Source organism: Heteronotia binoei, chromosome 19 (genome assembly GCF_032191835.1).
Source record: "Heteronotia binoei isolate CCM8104 ecotype False Entrance Well chromosome 19, APGP_CSIRO_Hbin_v1, whole genome shotgun sequence".
Taxonomy (NCBI): Eukaryota; Metazoa; Chordata; class Lepidosauria; order Squamata; family Gekkonidae; genus Heteronotia; species Heteronotia binoei.
Window position 1 is genome coordinate 31,435,916 of NC_083241.1, and position 22,008 is coordinate 31,457,923.

Here is a 22,008-nt window from a genome sequence, read left to right on the forward strand (position 1 = left end):
TAACTCAGCCAGAGATTGTGCTGTTGACTCTGCTGGATTTGGATATCAAAGGTTTTGTAAGCCTGAATTAAGAAAACAGAAAGCCAGTTTGGTGTAGTGGTTAAGTGTGCAGGCTCTTATCTGGGAGAACCGGGTTTGATTCCCCCCTCCTCCACTTGCACCTGCTGGAATGGCCTTGGGTCAGCCATAGCCGCCCTGAGCCATTTTATGGGAAGGGCGGGACATAAGTCATAGAATAAATAAATAAATAAAATAGTTCTGGCAGAGGTTGTCCTTGAAAGGGCAGCTGCTGTGAGAGTCCTCTCAGCCCCACCCACATCACAGGGTGTCTGTTGTGGTGGAGGAAGATAAAGGAGATTGTAAGCCACTCTGAGATTTGGAGTGGAGGGTGGGATATAAATCCAGTATCATCATCATCATGGTATAGTTATTAAAGCATCAGACCAGGATCCAGGGTAGAGTATTTTATGTTTGGTTTAGGATCTGGGTTACTATGTGTCATGGACCGTGTATAAAGTGCCGTGTATAAAGTGCCATCGAGGCTACCCCAGCAAGGGAATTTCAAGACAAACGATTGAGCAGAGGTAGTTTCCTCTGCCAAATCAGAGCTTTCCTCTGCTAAATCATCCTTGGTGGTCTCCCATCCAAGTACTGACCCAGCTTAACCTCCAAGATCTGATGAGTGTGGTATAATGCCATAGAGTCCACCTTCCAAAATTACCATTTTCTCGAAGGGAGCTGACCTCTGTAGACTAGATAACAGCTGTAATTCCAGGAATCTCCGGGCCTCACCTGGAGATTGGCAAGTTATGGCAATCATAAAATCATTCCAGGGACCAACGAATAACAGCATACAAACCGAACAAAACTTGAGTCCAGTGGTACCTTTAAGACCAACAAAGTTTTATTCAAGATAGAAGCTTTTGTGTGCATGCACATTTCTTCAGCTATCTGAAAAAGAGTGCATGCACACAAAAGCTTATACCCAGACTTCGTTGGTCTTAAAGGTACCACTGGATTCAAACTTTGTTCTGTTGCTTCAGAACAACAAGACAACCCACCAGAATCTATCAGCATACAAACTGTCTTTGACATAGAACAAAGTAGGAGTCCAGTAGCACCTTTAAGACCAACAAAGTTTTATTCAGAATGTAAGCTTTCGTATGCATGCACAGGTCATCAGACAATGGAATGGGGTACAGTAAGCAGAGCTACATAACCGGTAGGCCATGGTTTAGAACAGGGGTCCTCAACCCCCGGTCTGTGGACCAGGACTGGTCTGTGGTCTGTTAGCAACCAGGACATGAGTTGTATAATTATTTCATTATATATTACAATGTAGTAGTAATAATAATAGGAAGAAGAAGACGACATTGGATTTATACCCTGCCCTCCACTTCGAATTTCAGAGTCTCAGAGCAGCTCACAATCTCCTTCACCTTCCTCCCCCACAACAGACACCCTGTGAGGTGGATGGGCTAAGAGAGCTCTCCCCAGAAGCTGCCCTTTCAAGGACAACTCCTATGAGAGCTATGGCTGACCCAAGGCCATTCCAGCAGCTGCAAGTGGAAGAGTGGGGAATCAAACCTGGTTCTCCCAGATAAAAGTCTGCACCACTTAACCATCACACCGAACTAATAGAAATAAAGTGCACAATTGTATTATCCCTAAACCATCCCCCCCCCACCGGTCTGTGGAAAAATTGTCTTCCACAAAACCGGCCCTTGGTGCCAAAAAGGTTGGGGACCACTGGTTTAGAATGCAAAGTGGCCTACCAGCTATAAGTAGCTCTACTTATTGTACCCCATTCCATTGTCTGAAGAAGTATGCATGCATACAAAAGCTTACATTCTGAATAAAACTTTGTTAGTCTCAAAGTTGCTACTGGACTCCTACTTTGTTCTACTGCTTCAGATCTTACTGCACCACATTAGATACATGTGTGCAGGGCAGCAGACATATTTCAGTGACTTGAGCCACGGAACAAGAGAAGGAAGGAGTTAAAGTGTTTCCCAAATACTGACTGGCAAGATTGTTTCTCTTCAGGACTCAGGGGGGTCCCATTCTGCCAGAATGCTGGGCCTGCACTAGAGGGCGCTCAGTCCTTTCTGATTTTTTTTGCTCCTTTCTCAGTTTTTCCCCCTATGACAGGGCAGGCCCTTTCCATTTTTCTACCAGATTTATTGCCATCGCACATATTTTATGGATTAGGGACAATATGCAGCATAAACCAGGCTGTAATAGGCAGAAAATAGGAGTGAAAGATTTGCCGTGAAGTTCAGTGATTCCAGAGCTTTGGTTGGGGGTGGGGTTGAATAATAAGAATACAGGATTAGAATAAAGAAGGTCCCCTTCAGGCTATAGAAGGTGGCGGGGAGCGCTTATAGGAATAAATGGAGTCCCTGTTCATCAGAGGGCTACACCTGGTGAATGCAGCGGAGTGTTACATCGGTGAAAGGAAGAGGTCATTATAACCCCGTGTAAAGAGGAACTTGTTAATTTGCTTCTCTCCTACCTAGGGTCCTAGGGAATAGGATGCGTATTCTCCCATCTGTCTAGTATATATATTTTTATCCTACCTTGTCCTCCAGTGTGCTCAAAGCAGCATACATAGTTCTTTGGGATGCCAGCTTCCAGCTGGGACCTGGTCATCCTCCAGAATTACAGCTCATCTCTAGACTACAAAGATCAGTTCCCCTGGAGAAAATGGATGCTTGGGAGGAGGTGGGGGTTGGAATCTGTGGCATTGTATTGTATAGAGCAGGGGTGTCGAACTCATGAGGGCCAGATCAGACATAAATGAGACTTTGTTGGGCCTGGCCATGTGTGTCATAAAATGTAATGCCAGGAAGCAGAGATACAAACTTTATAAAGGACACAGAGGTGCCTTTTTTTTTTTAAAGGAAGCTCTGGTGCTTTCCCTCCCTCCCCAGGGAATGAGAAAGGGCAGGAGCCTCAGCCAATAGAAGGAAGAGAGGCTTGGCTCAGTAGGTCTGCTGTGTGATTGAGAGAGCCTGGCAAAGCAAGCTCACCCTCCCCTCCTTCCTCCCCAAGGGAGGACCCTCAACCAATGGAGAAATTAGAGGCTTTGCTCTGTAGCTGCTATGTGATTGAGCAAGCCTGGCAAAGCAAGTTGTAATGCAGAAGGAAGCAAGAGAGAGGGAGAAAGAAGCAGACTTGCTCAAGGGCCTGATAGGAGCCTTCTGGGGGCCTGATTCAGCCCCCTGTCCTCCCCAGGCTGCATCCCCAAATCTCTAGGAGTTTCCAAACCCAGATCTTTCAACCCTCCCCTCCCCATCCCCCATTGGCGGCCAGGGGGACCCGGCAACCCTGATGGCTCCTCCCCCCTCCCCCACACCATTTTAACTTACAACAACCCTATGTGGCAGATCAGGCTGAAACAGTGACAGGCCCAAGATTACCCTGTGAGCTTCCATTCCCAGCAGAAGGGGGGATTTGAACCTGAGTCTCCTTGGGCCTTGTCTGGCATTTGAACTGTTACACCACATCCTGGCCTTCTGCAATATGGAGAGGATAGTTCAAGTCTACCTTACACAGCTGTTGTAGAAACCGCTGTGATGACGAGTGCAGATTGCTTTGAACACTGGAAGCGCCATACGTGAAGTGCTGTAAAGTATGGGAAACGCATCCAACAGATGCAGAGAAATGTTACATCATTATAAATACGTAATGAATATTTTAAATGTTATGTAAAACACAGGCTAACCTGAACTCATCAGATCTCAGAAATTAAGCAGGGTCAGCCCTGGCTAGTATTTGGATGGGAGACCTCCAAGGAATACCAGGGTCAACTCATGACGCAGAGGCAGGCAATGGCAAACCACCTCTGAAATGTCTCTTGCCTTGAAAACTCCACCCAGGGCTTCCATAAGTCAACTGTGACTTCACTGCAGGAGAAGGGGGGAACAAACTCAACCCGAAATATACTAAAAATGCTACAGTGGTCAAGCTACAGCAGATAATACGATATCAAAATAAATATTTATTATATCATGCTGCATTAAGAGTCAGAACAAGCTTGACATAAGATGTAACAATTTCCCATACAACGTCGATGAACATGTCAAATGACCAACACAAGGCCATACATATTTCAACCTCAAGGGCCTTCCTCAGTGTTCAGTAATACATACTTTAAAAAACACACACACATCCAGAAAATAACAATATACATCAATCCTGACCAGGTGTTGTTATCTGGAAATACAAAAGGAAAGAGAAAGGGGTGGGGGGAAGCCAAATTGTTGTAACAGAAATAAGCATTATTAATGCTGTATTGAAATTAAAAAAAAATTCAGTACTTCATTAATAATGCTTATTTCTATTATAACAATTTGGTTTCCCTCCCCATTTTTAATATTGTGTACACCATATAATAAACATTTATTTTGATATTTTATCTGCTGTAGCTCGGGTTTTGATAGCATTTTCCTCCACCACGCACACGTGTGAAATTCCTTAGAGTTTTAAAGCCATTATCATGAGAAGAACCTGCAGTTATTGGTAGATAGCTGTTCAAGAAACTGTGGCTGGGTAATAGCAGGCAAAAGTGTGGTTCCCAACCTCCAGGAAGAGCCTGGAGATCTCCCAGAACAACAGAGATTGGTTCCTCTGGCTAAAATAGCAGTTTGGGAGAGTGGACTCTAGGGTATTATACCCTGCTGATCTCCCTTCCCTTCCCAAACTCCACTCTCACCAAGCTCCATCCCCCAAATATCCAGGAATCTCCTATTCCACAAGCCCCCCCCCAGTAGAACCTTTATAAGACTCCAGCACAGAACAGGATTTCCCAAAGTAAGCGGGAGAAAAGAAGATGATGATGATGATGTTGGGTTTGTATCTGTCCTCCACTCCGAATCTCAGAGTCTCAGAGCAACTCACAATCTCCTTTACCTTCCTCCCCTACAACAGACACCCTGTGAGGTGGGTGGGGCAGAGAGAGCTCTCAAAAAGCTGCCCTTTCAAGGACAACTCTGGGAGAGCTATAGCTGACTCAAGGCCATTCCAGCAGCTGCAAGTGGAGGAGTGGGGAATCAAACCCGGTTCTCCCAGATAAGAGTCTGCACACTTAACCACCACACCAAACAATCTGTGTTAAGGGCCTCTTGGCAATACCGAAAGTATTCAAGATTTCTTGTGGTCCTGCATTTTGACTTTCTCTCAGCTTCATCCAGCATTCTGTCATGACCTCTAGAGTACAAATTCAACCCTAGTGTGGGTGGATAATAGCCATGAAGAAGAGATCTTCATCGTGGTCTCTGTGCAGTCCAACACATGGGTTTTCCCACTGGAATGAACCTGACCTCGGAGAATTTAAAGCTAGCCTAGTCGTTTATTTTGGCGCGCATTCCCTCCCACTCTGGGGAGCAGGCATCCACTGCGCATGCCTGGAGTGAGGGGAAGGCGCTCCACCCACCCAGTTTCTTTCTAACCGTCGCCCTGGATAGTCCTTCCTCGTTGCGTCTCCTCAACTTTGCTAGCCTTCTTACCTTTTACCATCGTCCTTCCTCGTTCGTCTTCACCTTCATCTTACTCTTCGTTCTTGTATTGGTATAGTAATGTATGTATATTTGTATGTGTGTGTGTGTGTGTATATATATATATATATATATACACATATACATATACATATATATATATATCTTACCCGCTTTACTGTCCCCTCACCTTCTTTCCCTCTACACCCCCCCCCCCCGGGCGTATGGAAAGAAAGGATCCAAAAACCACTTTTAAAAAGTGTACTCGCTGCGGGACAAAAATCCCCTCAACAGACGGTTACTCTCAGTGCTTGTTTTGTTTGGGGGAGGCCCACAGAACCGATGCCTGTGTCCATTGCAGCCAGTTCGGGAAACAGGCAAGAAAAAACCACGCCGCGAGGCTGAAGAGTCACCTTTTAGAATCTTCATTGCGGCCTGTGATGTCCCCCACTTCCCTGGCCCCGCAAAGGGACGTGGTGAAACCGGCAGCTTCAGTGGCATCAGTTCCCAGTAAGCTTAAGTCCGGCAAGCATACAAAGAAGTTGGACGACTCCAAGAGGAAGCATCACTTGGAACCATTGTCAAAGCGACAGCAGGAGTCGAAAACATCAAAGTCAACTTCGAGGACCCAGCCAGATCCTAGAACTTCTGACACCATGACTACAACTTCAGTACCGAAAACCTCGGTATCGAAATCTACGGCACCAATTGTTCCACCAGAACTCTCGATGCCCACTGATGTGATTGCTGACGAGATCATACGGATTCGATCCCGGTCATCATCCGTTCACGAGTCCCTGCCTGAAGACATCTTAGCCACGGAGTCCATGGAACCATCACCTCAACTCCAACAAAGAACCAACCTTCTCGAGGTGCATTCATTCTGTGAGGTGTTGGCGCCAAGAGCATTTAAGGATTCTGCTGTCTCCCCACTGCATCAGGAATCTCTGGTCCGTCGGTACCGAGAAAGGTCTCCGAGGCGACATAGAGATGGATACTACTATTACAGCCAGTCCAGATCTCGGTCGCCATCTCCATACCGGCATCACTATTACAGGCCTTCTAGATCTCCATCCATTGAATACCGACAAAGGTACCGTGACCAACCTTGGTACCGTGAGGATGACCGTGACCAACCTCGATATCGTGAGGAAGACCAACCTTGATACTGTGAAGAATCTTATCAACCTCACCATCGAGAAGAAGCTCATCATTACAAGCACGTTGGACACCCTCATCACCGGTACCAGAACGAAGCCTACTATCGACACCAACAGGAATCGAAACAGACGTCGCTGACTCCCTTGACATCCAAACATACCATAGATTCAGACCAAGCTACCGCGGTGACAAAACCTCTAACTGTGACAACTCCAGTATTGACAGACCCTCGACTCCAGTAGAAGTCCAAGAGGACTCCGAAGCTGAAAACTCTAAGTCATCACATTCAGTCTCGTCTCCAGCATCACCGGCATCTGACATTACAAAACCAGTTGACCTATCTCCATCTGAGGGATCCAAGGCGTATCTGGATCTACTCACGAACATGGCAAACACACTCAACATAAAACTAACCACAGACTTGCCGAGGGTATCAGATGTGGTCCATGCTGACTTGTCTGCAGGATCCTTCTTACCGATGCTACCTGTCCATTTAGAAGCATTGAAGGAAGCTTGGGATAAGCCGGCATCAGTTCCACCAACGTCCAAACGTATTGAGTCCTTATACAAAATACATGCACCAGATTCAAAATTTTTGCTTAGTCACCCGGCTCCAAATTCGATGATTGTCCATTCCTCTTCAAAGTCAAAGCAGACACGTCACCCTGTTCCGCCAGAGAAAGAAGGAAAGAAGTTGGATACATTGGGCAGAAAGCTCTACTCCCTTTCCACTGCTACTTCCAAAATTCATAATTATTTAGCCTATTCTGCTGCCTATTCTTTCAATTTATCATCCCAATTGAATGCACTAGTTCCATCTTTACCTGAAACCTCACAAAAGCAAGCTTCAAAGATACTGCAAGAACTTAACCGGGTGAGTAAGCAACAAACCAACTCAGTATGGCATGCGGTGGCTTGTTCTTCAAGAATCATGGCTACTTCCATTGCCTTACGCAGACATGCTTGGCTTTGTTCATCATCAGTTCAACCTGATATAAAGTTTAAGATAGAAGATTTGCCTTTTGATGGCCAAGGTTTATTTAACGCAACTACTGATGACATCTTAACCACAGTAGATGACAGCAGAAAGAGAGCCAAGAGATTAGGGGTTAACCAGCAACAACCTCAAACCAACAGGCAGCGAGGATGGAAAACACCCTTCTACAAGTGTCTCCATTTCCCCAGGCAAGCTGATTATTGGAAACGAAAAGCTCCTCCGGCCAAGCAACCATTCCATCAGCGTCCACGACCATAGTCGGCCAAAAAAGCGGCTACGGCCACAAAACATTCTCTTTGACTTGCTGATGCCACCACCACCACCGATACATCATCTTCATTCCCGTACAACAAGGCTGCTTCCCTTTTACCCCATGTGGGAATCCATAACAACGGATTCATGGGTCCTGGCGATCATCCACAGGGGTTACACCATAGAATTCGCTTTGCCCCTGAAGCACCATCACTTCATACCTACCCCTCCTTCTCTACCTCTTCAGGAAGAGATCACTACCTTGCTGGCCAAGGAAGCCATAGAACCAGTACCACCTCAATACCATTGCACAGGGTTTTACTCCCGATACTTTCTGGTCCCAAAGAAGGATGGAGGGCAACATCCAATACTGGACCTTCGCAAACTCAACCATCACATCCGATACAAAAAATTCCGCATGATCACCCTGCAGTCTATTCTCCCTCTAATTCCCAGAAACGCTTGGATGGCACTCATAGACCTCCAAGACGCCTATTCCATCTTACCATCACCCATTGCCACAGAAGATTTTTAAGGTTCGCTGTTAGAAACAATCACTATAAGTTCCGGGCTCTTCCCTTCAGCCTATCAACAGCACCAAGGGTCTTCATCAAGTGCATGGCGGTGGTGGCGGCATCACTACCGTACGTCAACGAAAAATTTCTGTATATAGACGACTGGCTCATTGTGGCTCAATCCCAAGAGCAGCTTCAACAGGACATTTCAACCACGCTTACACTCCTATCTTCTCTAGGCCTACAAGTCAACCTCCAAAAATCCAATCTTGTCCCGACACAGGACATCCAATTTATAGGCGCACACCTATCAACGATAATGCACAAAGCCTATCTGCCGGCAGACAGAGTTCACAATATTCAGACCTTAGCCAATGCCATCATATCTCACCCAACCCAGACAGCTCTCACCTTCCAACGCATGCTGGGTCTTATGGCGGCTACGACTTCTGTCCTCTGTCATGCAAGGCTTCGCATGAGACCCCTACAATTGTGGTTCGTAAGGTCGTTCCATCCACACCGTCAAGGTCAGCGAACCCTACTAACAGCTCCACATCACATTCTTCTAGCAATGGAATGGTGGACAATAGAAGAACACCTTCTGGCAGGAATGCCATTCCTGAGATCACCTCCATCAGCCATTGTCACGACAGACGCTTCGAGATGGGGTTGGGGAGCCCATTTCAACACCCTAACAGTGCAGGGACAGTGGTCAGCCTATGAGAAATCCCTCCATATCAACTGTCTGGAACTCCTGGCAGTCCACAGAGCAGTCAAATCTTTCTTGCCATCTCTTCACGGTCTACACATTCAAGTCACATCAGACAATGTTGCGACTGTGTTCTATATCAACTGACAAGGAGGTACTGCATCTACCCGTCTGTGCAAGAGAGCTCTAGCTCTTTGGCATTGGAGCAATGCCCACAACATACATCTGACAGCTGTACATCTACCTGGGACCCAGAATATCCAAGCAGATACTCTTAAGTCGCCAACTCGTGAACGATCATAAATGGACACTCAAACGATCTTATCTCCAACCAGTGTTCAAAATGTTTGGAGTTCCAGTCATAGATGTATTTGCTTCACTGGATGTTTTTATATGCGAGGTCTCCCTTCTACTCAGTCTGCGGGAGATGCTTTTCTCCACCAATGGAAAGGACCGCTTCATTACCTCTTTCCACCCATTCCACTAATAACGAAAACGCTCCAAAAGATTCAATTAGATCAGACCAATTGCATACTAATAACACCCTGGTGGCCCCATCAACCATGGTTCACCACACTTCTCCTTCTCTCCAACAGCATATTTCATTGCTTCCCTCAAACTCGGGACCTTCTTTCTCAACAGAATGGCAAGGTCCTACATCACGATCCAGGACTCCTGCGACTAACTGCTTGGAGGATCAGTTTTTAGATTTTCCTGCGGAAGTCTGACATGTTCTATTGAATGCCAGAAAACCATCCACCAGAAGGTCTTATTCTCTGAAATGGAAACTGTTTACTCAATATGCTGCCCAGCACAATTTCTTACCTACATAATCTTCTATAGCTCAAATTCTATCATACACCTTATCTCTCTCCAACTCTGGCCTCGCTTACTCCTCTTTGAAAGTTCATTTGGCCGCCATTTCAGCCTTCCATCCACATATCGAAGGATGCACGGTGTTTTTTCATCCTGCTGCAAAATCATTCCTCAAGAGCATTCTTCACCTAAGACCCCCAATTTGACAACTTCAACTGACATGGAGTTTATCTCTCATCTTAAGTCAACTAATGAAACCTCCCTTCGAGCCAATGGCATCTATACCACTGTATTTTTTGATGTGGAAAACAGCACTGTTGGTGGCACTTACATCTGACAAAAGAGCAAGCGATGTTTGTGTTTTCCGGACAGACCCACCTTACACTGTCTTTCACCATGACAGAGTGGTTCTGCGTCACAATCCAACCTTTCTCCCAAAGGTTGTTTCACCTTACCATCTAGGAAAACCACTTTACCTTCCTTTTTCCAGAATCCTAGTGACATGGGCCAACGAACTTTACACAATCTTGATGTACGTCAGGCCCTTGCTTACTATGTTGATAGAACAAGCCGTTTTCGTAAGGACTCGAGACTTTTCGTAGCCTACGGGACTCATAAACAAGGGCAAAGAATTTCTACACAAAGACTCTCGAAATGGCTTGCGGCTGCTATTAAGTTATGCTATCAACTAGCTAAACAGCCTATACCTGAGCATTTACGAGCCCATTCCACTAGAGCTCTCTCTACGTCCTTGGCTTTCTCCAGGGGCGTACCGATTGAAGACATCTGTGCTGCTGCAGTCTGGTCTTCTACATAGACATTCGCCGCGCACTACGCCTTAGATGTCCGTGCACAGCGAGATGTGTCCTTCGGACAAGCTGTACTTGATTGAAACCTGCAGTCTCTTCTCCTGTAAGTACAATACTTTTTTTGTTGGGTGTCTATATGCATATTTAATCTATGCTGTTCCTTTACAGAACCAGCACCCACCTCCGTGCACTTCAGCTTACCAGTCACCCATGTGTGGGACTGCACAGAGACCACGATGAAGATAAACAGGTTGCTTACCTGTAACTGATGATCTTCGAGTGGTCATCTGTGCAGTCACACATGCCCGCCCAGCCTTCCCCGCTGCTGGTTTTTCTGCTACGTTTTACATTTAAGATCCTCTATGCAGCAGCTAGAAGAAACTGGGTGGGTGGAGCGCCTTCCCCTCACTCCAGGCACGTGCAGTGGATGCCTGCTCTCCAGAACGGGAGGGAATGCGCGCCAAAATAAACGCCTAGGCTAGCTTTAAATTCTCTGAGGTTGGGTTCGTTCCAGCGGGAAAACCCATGTGTGTGACTGCACAGATGACCACTCGAAGATCATCAGTTACAGGTAAGCAACCTGTTTTTCCTGCTTCCCCTCACTATTTGGTAAATGCCATGCAATTTTCAGGCAGGCCTCTCTGGCCCTTCCGCTGGGGAACAGAGCATTTCTCAGTTGTCACTCCACAACAGAAAATGACTTGAGAGTTGGGGTGTATCTTATACTTGGTCTACACAAGCAACTGAATGAGGTGTAAGGAATTTTCTAGCCTAGCCTATTTGTAGAAGCCACAAAACAAATTGGTGCTTTAAAGTGCAGCTGTTTATTTATTTATTTAATCAGATTTATATCCTGCCCTCCCGTGACGGGCTCAGGGTGGCTAACAACAAATAAAAGCAACATAAAATATATAAAAAAACAAAATATGCAATAAAACCTAGGGATATTCCTGGAGATTTGAGGGTAGAATCATAGAGTTGGAAGGGACCTCCAGGGTCATCTAGTCCTACCCCCTGTGTGATGCAGAAAACTCACAAATACCTCCCACCCACACATACACAATCCCCAGTGACCCATGCTCCATGGCCAGAAGATGGCAAAAACCTCCAGGGTCCCTTTCCAATCTGACTTGGAGAAAAATTTCTAACTGACCCCAAAGTGTCAGCATTTTCTTGGGCATGTAAGAAGGGGCCACGAGAACTAAGCCCTGATGCAACCCTTCCTGCCCTCCTCCTCATGATCTGCCTAATTCACAGAATTGGGATTGCTATCATATGGCCATCTAGCCTCTGTTTAAAAACCTCCAAGGAAGGAGAGCACAATTTGGGGGAGGGGAATAGCACAATTTGGGGGGAGGGGAGGGAGCTCAGCAGGGTATAATGCCCTAGAATTCCCCCTTCCAGAGCAGCCACTTTCTCTGGGGGAACTGATTTCTATAGTCTGGAGTTGTAATTCGGGGACATCTCCAACCACCGCCTGGATAAACGCACACAAAGCTGCCTTCTTCCACTGATGCAGACCCTGGGTCCATCAGGGTCAGTCTTGTGTACTCAGGCTAGCAGCAGCTCTCCAGGGTCTCAGGCAGTGTTCCCTCTAAGCTGAGTTAGGGTGAGCTAGCTCACAGATTTTTTTTGGCCACCCTGATCTAGCCTTTCGCTGGCAACTGTGTTACACGAAGCAAAGCTTTAAGCCTTCTTCTAGTTTAAATGAACTTGGCAGAAAGGAGAAATTAACAGAGGGGCTATGGCAGAGCCGAGGTGACTATTTTTGGAAAGATTTGCCATGCTATCGCTTTGCTTATGGTAACCCCACATGTTACCATAAGCAAAGCTAGCTCACACATTTTTGTCTTAGCTCAGGAAGGATGACCGCAGAGCACACTAATTTATGCGGGAGCTCACAACTTTAATGCCAGTAACTCACAACTTTAATGCCAGTAGCTTACAAAGTAGAATTTTTGCTCACAAGACTCTGCAGCTTGGAGGGAACATTGGTCTCAGGCTGAGGTCTTTCACCTTTGGCAACTCTTAAGTGCAACCCAAAGAACTCTCCTGACTGCGTCATCACCAGTTGGTAGACTCCGGTAGGCTCCTGAGCAGGCTTGCTTGTTAAGAGCCCTGTTTCAAGGGAAGCATTCTGCTTGCCATAGCGTTATTTCCCCCCACCCCCACCTTTCCTTTCCATTGCCTCATCCCTTTCCCTTTCTCTGAGGATGAAACCTTCATCAGCCATACGGTGCAGCATTTCATTTCTCCGGGTTGGGGAGAACACAGCTTATGGCAACTTTTTTTTTAAAACAACAAAAAAATTGGCATTGGGCCTTCTATTAACCCCCTGCTAGATCGCTCTCACCGCCTCCTACACCCATCTCGTCACTCCCGCTGTGCCCATGATGAGTGTCTGTCGAACAGTGGGTCTGCCTCCAGAGATTAGGGGGAACCCCCCTGGGCAAGAGGCGGTGGGTTAGCTGCCTTTCGCGGGGAGATTGCTGGTGGAAGGCCTGCCTCCACCGTGCCCTCGCTTCTGGGATGGGCATCTTCTCTTCCCCCTGCAGAGAGGGGGGTGGGTAGGGTTGTTATCGCTGAAGGAGCCTGCCAAGCCCCTCTCAATTCCACCTCCCCCCAACCATTTCAAGTGACAGATTTCTTCTTTCTCCTCCCCCCTTTGGATTCATTCCAGGCCACACTTTCAGGGGAGGGGTATGGAAAGGGGAGGAATGATGAAATGAAGCAAGCAGCCGGGTTTAACACAAGGACACCTTCCTCTGTCCTGAATGCTCCAGTGTTCCTTGGGTTTCCTCTGGCATAAATTTATTGAATGGGGAGGGGAGACCCAAGGAAGACCCATGTTTGTTTCAGCTTGACCGTCTCAGCTAGATTCTCCTTTGGGCATCCCCAGAATGGAAGGCCATGGTTCCGAAACCTATTAACGTGCAAAGCTTGACAATCTTTTTCTGTGAAAAATCCTAGGATTATGGTCAGTTGCTTTCCTTTGCCACGCAGTTGCTTGGCAATTGGCTAGTCAGACAAAAGAAAGTGCGCATACACACACAGAGCCCATTCATGTCTGGCTTCCTTTCTGTCCTTCCTCGTTCCCAGTGTCAACTGAAATTTCAGAATATCACTCAGGCACACCGTTGAGCAACCCAGCCCCCCCCGCTTGCCTCTCCATCTCTCGCCTCCATCCAATGTAGCCCCCTCGAAACGCCAGAATAGGATCAATGCGCTGGTTTGACAGCCATGATTAATTAAACCCAATCCCACTCTGGGGGAATTGATTCATATCATCCTCGGAACAGCCTACTATGTATTATAGTCCAATAATGCCCTCGAGTGAGGAAGGGGGAAGATGATTGACACTTCAAAAACAAATTAATTAAGAATCTACCAGGCAGGACAAGTTGCCTCTCAAGGAAATTGGGAAGTACATGGGAAGGCTGGATTCGGCTGTCTATCGCTCGGATGTCTTACTCTGTAAACAGCATTCTGAAAGCCAGAAGAGACATGTGGGGTTACCATAAGCAAAGCGATAGCATGGCAAATCTTTCCAAAAATAGTCTCCTCGGCTCTGCCATAGCCCCTCTGTTAATTTCTCCTTTCTGCCAAGTTCATTTAAACTAGAAGAAGGCTTAAAGCTTTGCTTCGTGTAACACAGTTGTCAGCAAAAGGCTAGATCAGGGTGGCCAAACTGTGGCTCGGAAGCCACATGTGTCTCTTTCACACATATTGTGTGGCTCTTGAAGCTCCAACTGCCCCATCAGCCAGTTTGGAGAAGGCATTTCTCTCTTGAAATCACTTCTTCAAGCCAAGACAGCCTGCGGTTTGGAGAATGCATTTAAAGTTAAAGTTGTTTTCTTTTCACCTCCCCATCTATTTGTCTTCCTTCCTTCCTTCCTTCCTTCCTTCCTTCCTTCCTTCCTTCCTTCCTTCCTTCCTTCCTTCCTTCCTTCCTTCCTTCCTTCCTTCCTTCCTTCCTTCCTTGTCTTGCAAATCTAAAACATCTGATGTTTATTCTATGTGGCTCTTACATTAAGCAAGTTTGGCCACGCCTGGGCTAGATTAACCTCCTAGCTCTTCAATTCCTAGATGTCTATATGCAGGTACATTTTTTTTGAATGGAGGAGCATCCTGGGGGTACACTAAGGATTTTTTTGGGGGGTGTTCTGGGGGTGGGTGCAGAGTCACGTGTTGTCTCCGATGTGATGATGTCACCTGGAAGAGATATCATCACATTGGGAATGTTGCTGTGTACAGAGGGGTTCCTCCACTGGCTTGCTGGTCTGCAGCAGGGAGAAGCCCCCCAAAACAGGGGACCCCCTGCTGGGACCTGGAAGCTGGCAACCCTAGTCTGATGCAGTAGAGATCAGACTTTTAAATCTTATTTTATTGATCTATGACAATTATAACCATTCTTTCTGCCCTACCAGGGCTACCAAGATGTCTGAGAGAGCCAGTTTGGTGTAGTGGTGAAGTGTGTGGACTCTTATCTAGGGGAACCAGGTTTGATTCCCCACTCCTCCACTTGCACCTGCTGGCATGGCCTTGGGTCAGCCATAGCTCTGGCAGAGGTTGTCCTTGAAAGGGCAGCTGCTGTGAGAGCCCTCTCCAGCCCCACCCACCTCACAGGGTGATTGTTGTGGGGGAGGAAGATAAAGAAGATTGTGAGCCGCTCTGAGACTCTTGAGTGGAAGGCGGAATATAAATCCAATGTCGTCGTCTTCTAATGATTAAAACAGCACAATAAAAACAGGGCTGGCATGCAGATATATAAAAGAGAACAGCAAATTAAAACATGAGACAGGAAGGAGGGATCATTGGGGGAACCCCAGACAAAACAGAGAAGTCTTCACGCACTGGTGGAAGAGAGTTTCAGAGGGTAGCCATGTTGGTCTGCAACAGAACAGCTAGATTTGAGTCCAGTGACACTTTAGAAATCAACAAGATGTTCAAGGCATGAATTTACATAAGAACATAAGAGAAGCCATGTTGTATCAGGCTAGTGGCCCATCCAGTCCAACACTCTGTGCCACACAGTGGCCAAAACCCCCAAGTGCCATAAAGAGGTTCACCAGTTGTGGCTAGAAGCCCTTCCACTGTGCCCCCCCCCCCCAAAAGCACAAGTCAAAGCTCCCTTTTTTGTCAGATACAAGCAGGAATGGAGGTCCTTAAATCCTCATACCCCAGTCAAAAGGCAGGAGAAGTACCCTCCCCTGGACAGCCCAGGCAAGCCTGAACTCATCAGATCTCGGAAGCTAAGCAGGGCCGACCCTGGAAAGTACTTGGATCAGAGACCTCCAGAGAATTCCAGGAGGCAGAGGCAGGCTGTATCAAGCCACATCTCTGAACAACCTCCGTGCTTCAATAGGAGTCTCCAGAAGTTGCCGTGACTTCCTGCCATACACCCACCAAAAATACAGAGGAGGAGGAAGAAGAAGAATCCAGGATGCCAAGATGCAATGCAAAACAGAATCTGCCTGCTTAGAGCAGAGGAGAAATGCTTAGAAAGCTAGCATGTGTCATGAAAAAAGAATCCTCCAGGAACTCTTATTGGTGGAAGAGAATGACAGAAAGGGAAAAAACAACCCCCTGGGATGAAATTCTATAATTTTTGTGTTACAAACTGAGAAAGTCTGTTCTTGGGTCACCAACCATCTAGCCTCAGATGGTGGAGCCCTCAAAGCAGGGCCTCAGAGGATAACTGTCTGGTAGGTTCATATGAGAAAAGGCGGTCTTTTTGGAATGCTGGTCCCACGTCATGTAGGGCATGGGTCCCTAACCTTTTCCAGCCTGAGAGTACCTTTGGAATTCTGACACAGCATGCTGGGCACCGCCATCAAATGGATGCCCCAGAATGATTGCCTCAGCTGCTCACCTTCAGTCATGAAGTGAAGGTCCTAATGCTGTGCTGGCAGCTGCTGCCCAAGCATCGTTATTAAAATATAGCACAGCCAATCAGATCTCCGATGACTAATCAGAAGCCTTGCTAGACAAAAAAGAAACCATCTGACCCTGCCCACTTTCTAAAAGCACTTGGCAGGCACCAGGGAAGCTGTCTGTGGGCTCCATGGTACCCACAGGGACCAAGTTGGGGATACCCTGATTTAGGGCTTTTTGTATCTCTGTGGTCAAACCAGAGGATGATGGGACATATGGCTGTGATTGGATTTTTCCTGGGGTGGGGTTTAAAGTGGAAATGGATCCCACTTCAAGTTTGAAATTTTGGAAGAGGCTATGCCATTTTGCCTATTAAATCAAAAGCTCTTGAGTTGTTTTTTGCCTTGGGAAAAGAAAGACTGGCAACCCTTAACTGTTGGCTTGGGTTCGAGTCTGCCCTCGTTGAGGATTATAGAAAGTACATTCAACACACAGAAACTCTTATAACTCATCAACTGCTAGGAATAGACAGACACGCACCCTTGTCAGAATTCACAAGTGGCCATCTGGAGACAGCAGATATCGGGAACCTTTAGCCTTTCTGATAGGGCAGATGCCTGAATTCTCTTGTGCCGTCAGCACAGGAATCAGTGATGCGTACTTCATCTTCTTAACGATCTTTGAGTGCACTTTTGTGCCCTGGTAGGACAAATGAGTCTGTCATTTCATTGACAAGAGAAACTCCCACTGTCTGCATTCACTCAAGACTGAGATTCTCTGGCTGCAGAGGCCAAGAGGATTCTTTGCAGTTGAAGGAAAGCGGAGCTGGTACCAAAGATGCAGTTGTTGACTATTGGCCTGGCTAAGGTGGAGAGGAGTAGAGCTGGCCGGGATGAAAGGCCAGACAGGTGAGAATCACAGGGCATGTGAGGATTCTGTTCTTTTTTGACACAACTGTAGAATATCCAGCCAATCCTTTTGTTCCGAGTTAGGGGTCTCATTTGGTGTAATGGTTAAGTGTGTGGACTCTTATCTGGGAAAACCAGGTTTGATTCTCCATTCCTTCACCACAACTGCTGGAATGACCTTTGGTCAATCATAACTCTCTCAGAGCTGTTCTGTTCAAAAGCAGTTCTTGAAGACTCTCTCAGTCCCATCTACATGGTGTCTCTGAGACTATGAGTAAAGGGCAGGGTATAAATCCAGTCTCCTCCTCCTCCAACATGGTGCTTGTGGATTCAGTCTCCAGAATCTCCAGTTTAAAGGATCAGGGAGTAAGTGCTGATGTCTGAGTGCCTCTGTCTGAGACCTTGGAGAGCCACTACCAGTCTTCATTCATTCATTCATTCACTTACTCACTCACGCCCTCATTCCATTTTTAGATTGCTCTCTCCCATAAAACGGGGCTCAGGGTGGTGTACATCAGAAAAAATTCTGCACATAAATACAGTAAAAGCTTGAAAATCTTAAAAATATACAATAGTAAATATCCAAATAAATACAAAGTTTTAATTTCCTGCCAATAAATATCACTATGCTACTCCTCTAGTTTGTGTATTTGCACTGGATAGACAATGACATGTGGATGATCTGATTTAGACAAACATACAGCCCCTAAAGAATGGATTCAAAACCAAATAATTCATATTTTGCTTCTGTTTGAAGCTGGAAGATAGAGGGGCAGGGGGCGGTGTCTGTGTGTGTATGTATGTAACATGTTTTCATGCTGCAGTTGACTTTTGGCAACCCATAGGGTTTCTAAGGCAAGCAACATTCAGAGGTGGTTAGCCATTGCCTGCGTTTGTGTAGCAACCCTGGAGTTCCTTGGAGGTCTCTCTTCTAAGTACTAACCAGGGTCAATCCTGCATAGCATTCCAAGATCTGATGAGACTGGGCCAGCCTGGGCCATCCAGGTCAGGGCAGATATATTCTCCTGACCTTACATGAGGGCAAAGGAACTGTGCAGATAAATAATGTGAGAGAGCAAAAGAAGGAGAGGTTATTTATTTAAAACATTTTCACGCCACCTCGCTGCCCAATCCAGGTCTCCAAAGGCAGTGAACATAAAAGTATTAAAATGTCTGAACAATTAAAAACAGCATCTAAAATTATAAAATAATTAAATAAAACAACACCAGAACCAGGGAGAAGAGCCAATGTTATTGGGGGGGTATGCAAAAAAAAAAAAAGAAGAAGTTGGCAGAAGACATCAATAGAGGGACAAATCACCCTGGGGAGGAAATTTCAAAGCAATGCTGTGTACTTTCTTTGTTGGTAGAAGATCCTGGGTTCAATGTTCAGTTAAAGAGTATCAATTAACCAGTGTTAGGAAAGTCCCCTCCATAGTGTTGCTCTAGGAATCACCCCCCTGTAAAGACCATAGAAATTAGAAAAAAATCCCTAGCACATCACTCGGATGTGACGCCAAATTATCCCCACATTTTACCCTCCCCAGACACCACCTATCAATGCTGTCATTTGTCGAGCAGTACTGGAACCATAGTTTTGTTGGTGTATAACCAGGTTTAGGGGGACCTAGATTCAAATCTCCCACTTGCTGGGTGACCTTGGGCTGTTGTGAGCTTAAAACAAAGAAGGAAAAACAACATGCACCCCTCCTGAGCTCCTACAGGAAGAGGATGGGATAAAAGTGTACTAGGCATATAGTTGGGAGATATATCTATATCCCTCCCTCCCCCACAACACATGCACACATTTTAAGCATTTAATTGAAAAGCTTCTTGTGAGGTGTCAGAGAAAATTACAATGCTTAAACTCATCAAGGCAATTCTCAGCTGCGCTCTTTTCCTACTTCTCTTCTCTCTGCCAGGGAGTCTCCAGGTCATGGAGTTCAAAAATAGATTTCTTTCCTTGCGGTGAATCACATTCTTGGGCAGCTGCGACTTACACAGTTTAGCAAAGATTTAAAACACACACACAACTGTTCCTATCAGCGGCTGCTGAGGGTTTATTCTAGATTATAAATGACCTCCCAAATTGACCCCCCAAATTATAGGTCTCTTTGTTTCTCCTGATGAGAGAGGGCAGGGGGGAAGACAGTGCACTCCAAATTGAGTATTTCTAGTCTTACATTCTTACAAAATGGAAGAACAAAGGCACTGCTGGGAGACAAGTCCCTTCCTATAGGTAAGCGCTGGAAGGCTCTGCTGGTGAAGATGCCTCGCCACAATCAGATAATAATATAAAATTACATATATACAGACACTCAAAAGAAAAGGAGCGAGCAGGGAGTTGGTATCTCTGCGTCTTGCTGTTGTTCCAGGTATGACATCATTGACAGCCAATCGGCAAGATCTCTTTGTGTCTACATTCTAACGAACGTGGATCAGAGTAATTCATTGCAGGGAATTGTGTTGTATCTATCTATTTGGATCAAAACAAAAAATTAGTCTAAAGGAAAAGATTAGAGCAATCTGCTAAAGAGGATGTTCAGATCCCCACCAGAGGTGTGCTTCCTCTTACCTGTGACATTTCACACCTGTGTGTGTCAAGAGCTATCAAGTTGTAGCCAACTTATGGCAAGGGGCTTTCCGGGCAAGCCAGAAGCAGAGGTGGTTGGACATGGCCTTCCTCTGCAGAGTCTTTCTTGGTAGTTTCCCTTCTAAGTACTAACTCCACTTAGCTTCTCCCAGCAAGGGGCTTTTGAGGCAAGTGAGAAGCAGAGGTGGTTGGACATGGCCTTCCTCTGCGGAGTCTTCCTCGGTGGACCCCCATCCAAGTATCAACCCTGCATCACTTCCAAGAGCTGGCAAGTTCAGGCTATACTGCCTTCCCTCCCACTCTGCTCCTTATGCACATAGGTAAATGCTGTCAAGTCACAATTGACTTGTGACCCCAGCAAGGGCCTTTCCAGGCAAGTGAGAGGCAGAGTTGGTTGGCCATTGTCTTCTTCTGCAGAGCTTTTCTTGGTGGTCTCCCATCCAAGTACCAACCGTGCTTAGCTCTTAAAGCAAGTGAGAAGCAGAGGTGGTTTTCCATTGCTGGCTCTACAAAGTCTTCCTTGGTGGTCTCTTCCAAGTACCAACAGCTAAGGTGAGAATGAGGACTGCCTATCTTTCTCTGGCTACTTTTTGGATGGCTAAGATCCCACAAGTCACACCAATTTAGTGTTTGCCAGCTCCGTGTTGGAAAATTCCTGGAGATTTAGGGGGCAAAACCTGGGGAAGGAACTTATCACAAATGTGATGTCAACTACTCCACCTTCCAAAGCTACTGTTTCCTCACTGGGAACTCAGCCACCAGTCTTCTGGTTAGAGGAAGGATCTACAGGTCATTGCAGATAAGAGTTGCACAGAGCAACCCATGATTCTCTTGGGCTGGGAAGGCAGGTGATACTGAGGAGCCAATCAGGTGCTATTGAGGTATATTTGGCAGCAGGGCTTAATTTGTTTAGTTTGAGGGACTGTTTTGGTTTCCTTCAATTTAATGCCTCCCTATCCCTTTGGGACTCAGCTGCCCTCAGTACCAATCCCCCAACAGGATGATTTCTTACTGAAGCATCCTTGTTTGCCATTAGTGATTCCCTTGCATTCTTGTTTTTATATGCCTACAAATATGTTTATGGTTTGTTCTAGCAGCTTCCCAGAACACCGAGCCTGTAAATTCCCAGATTCTGCAGACCAAGCTATATGTGATTCTAGAGTTCTCTGTTTGGAAATCTTGACAGGAGACAGAGTACCAGTGTAGAGCAGTGGTTTGATCTGATGGTGAAACCTGGGTTCAAATCCTTATCCTGAACATCACTGGGAACCTTGTTGCTTTCTTTCCCTCAGCCTAACACACCACACAAGGTTGTTGTGAGCATCACATAGAGCAGGGGTGTCAAACGTGAGACCCAGGGGCTGAATCAGACTTCCGAAGGGCTCCTATCAGGCCTGCAAGCAAGTCTGCTTCCTCTTTCTTGCTTCCTTCAGTTATCAGAGATTGATAAATAAAATGTTGCAAGAGTGCTAATCTTTTAAGCATGTTTTGTGTTTGTGTCTTTTATAAAGTCTCCGCTACCTGACATTACATTTTATGACACACACGGCCCGGCCCGACGAGGTCTCATTTATGTCAGATGCAGCCCTTGTAACAAATGAGTTTGACACCCCTGACATAGAGGATGGGGAAAACCATGATGTCCCTTGAGGAAGGGGGAGATTAAAATGTAACAGATGTTATTTCTTTGTTTAAATAGGAACTGGGGGAGGTATATGGATTGGGGCTGTGGAAGGGGAAAGAATAATTCTTCACCCCACAATGCTGTTTCCCTGATCAGAAATTATGCCACCATGGGGTTACCAGCTCCAGGTTGGGAAACAGCAGGAGATTTGGGGGGATGGAACGTTTGGGGAGGGGAAAGACCTCTGCAGGC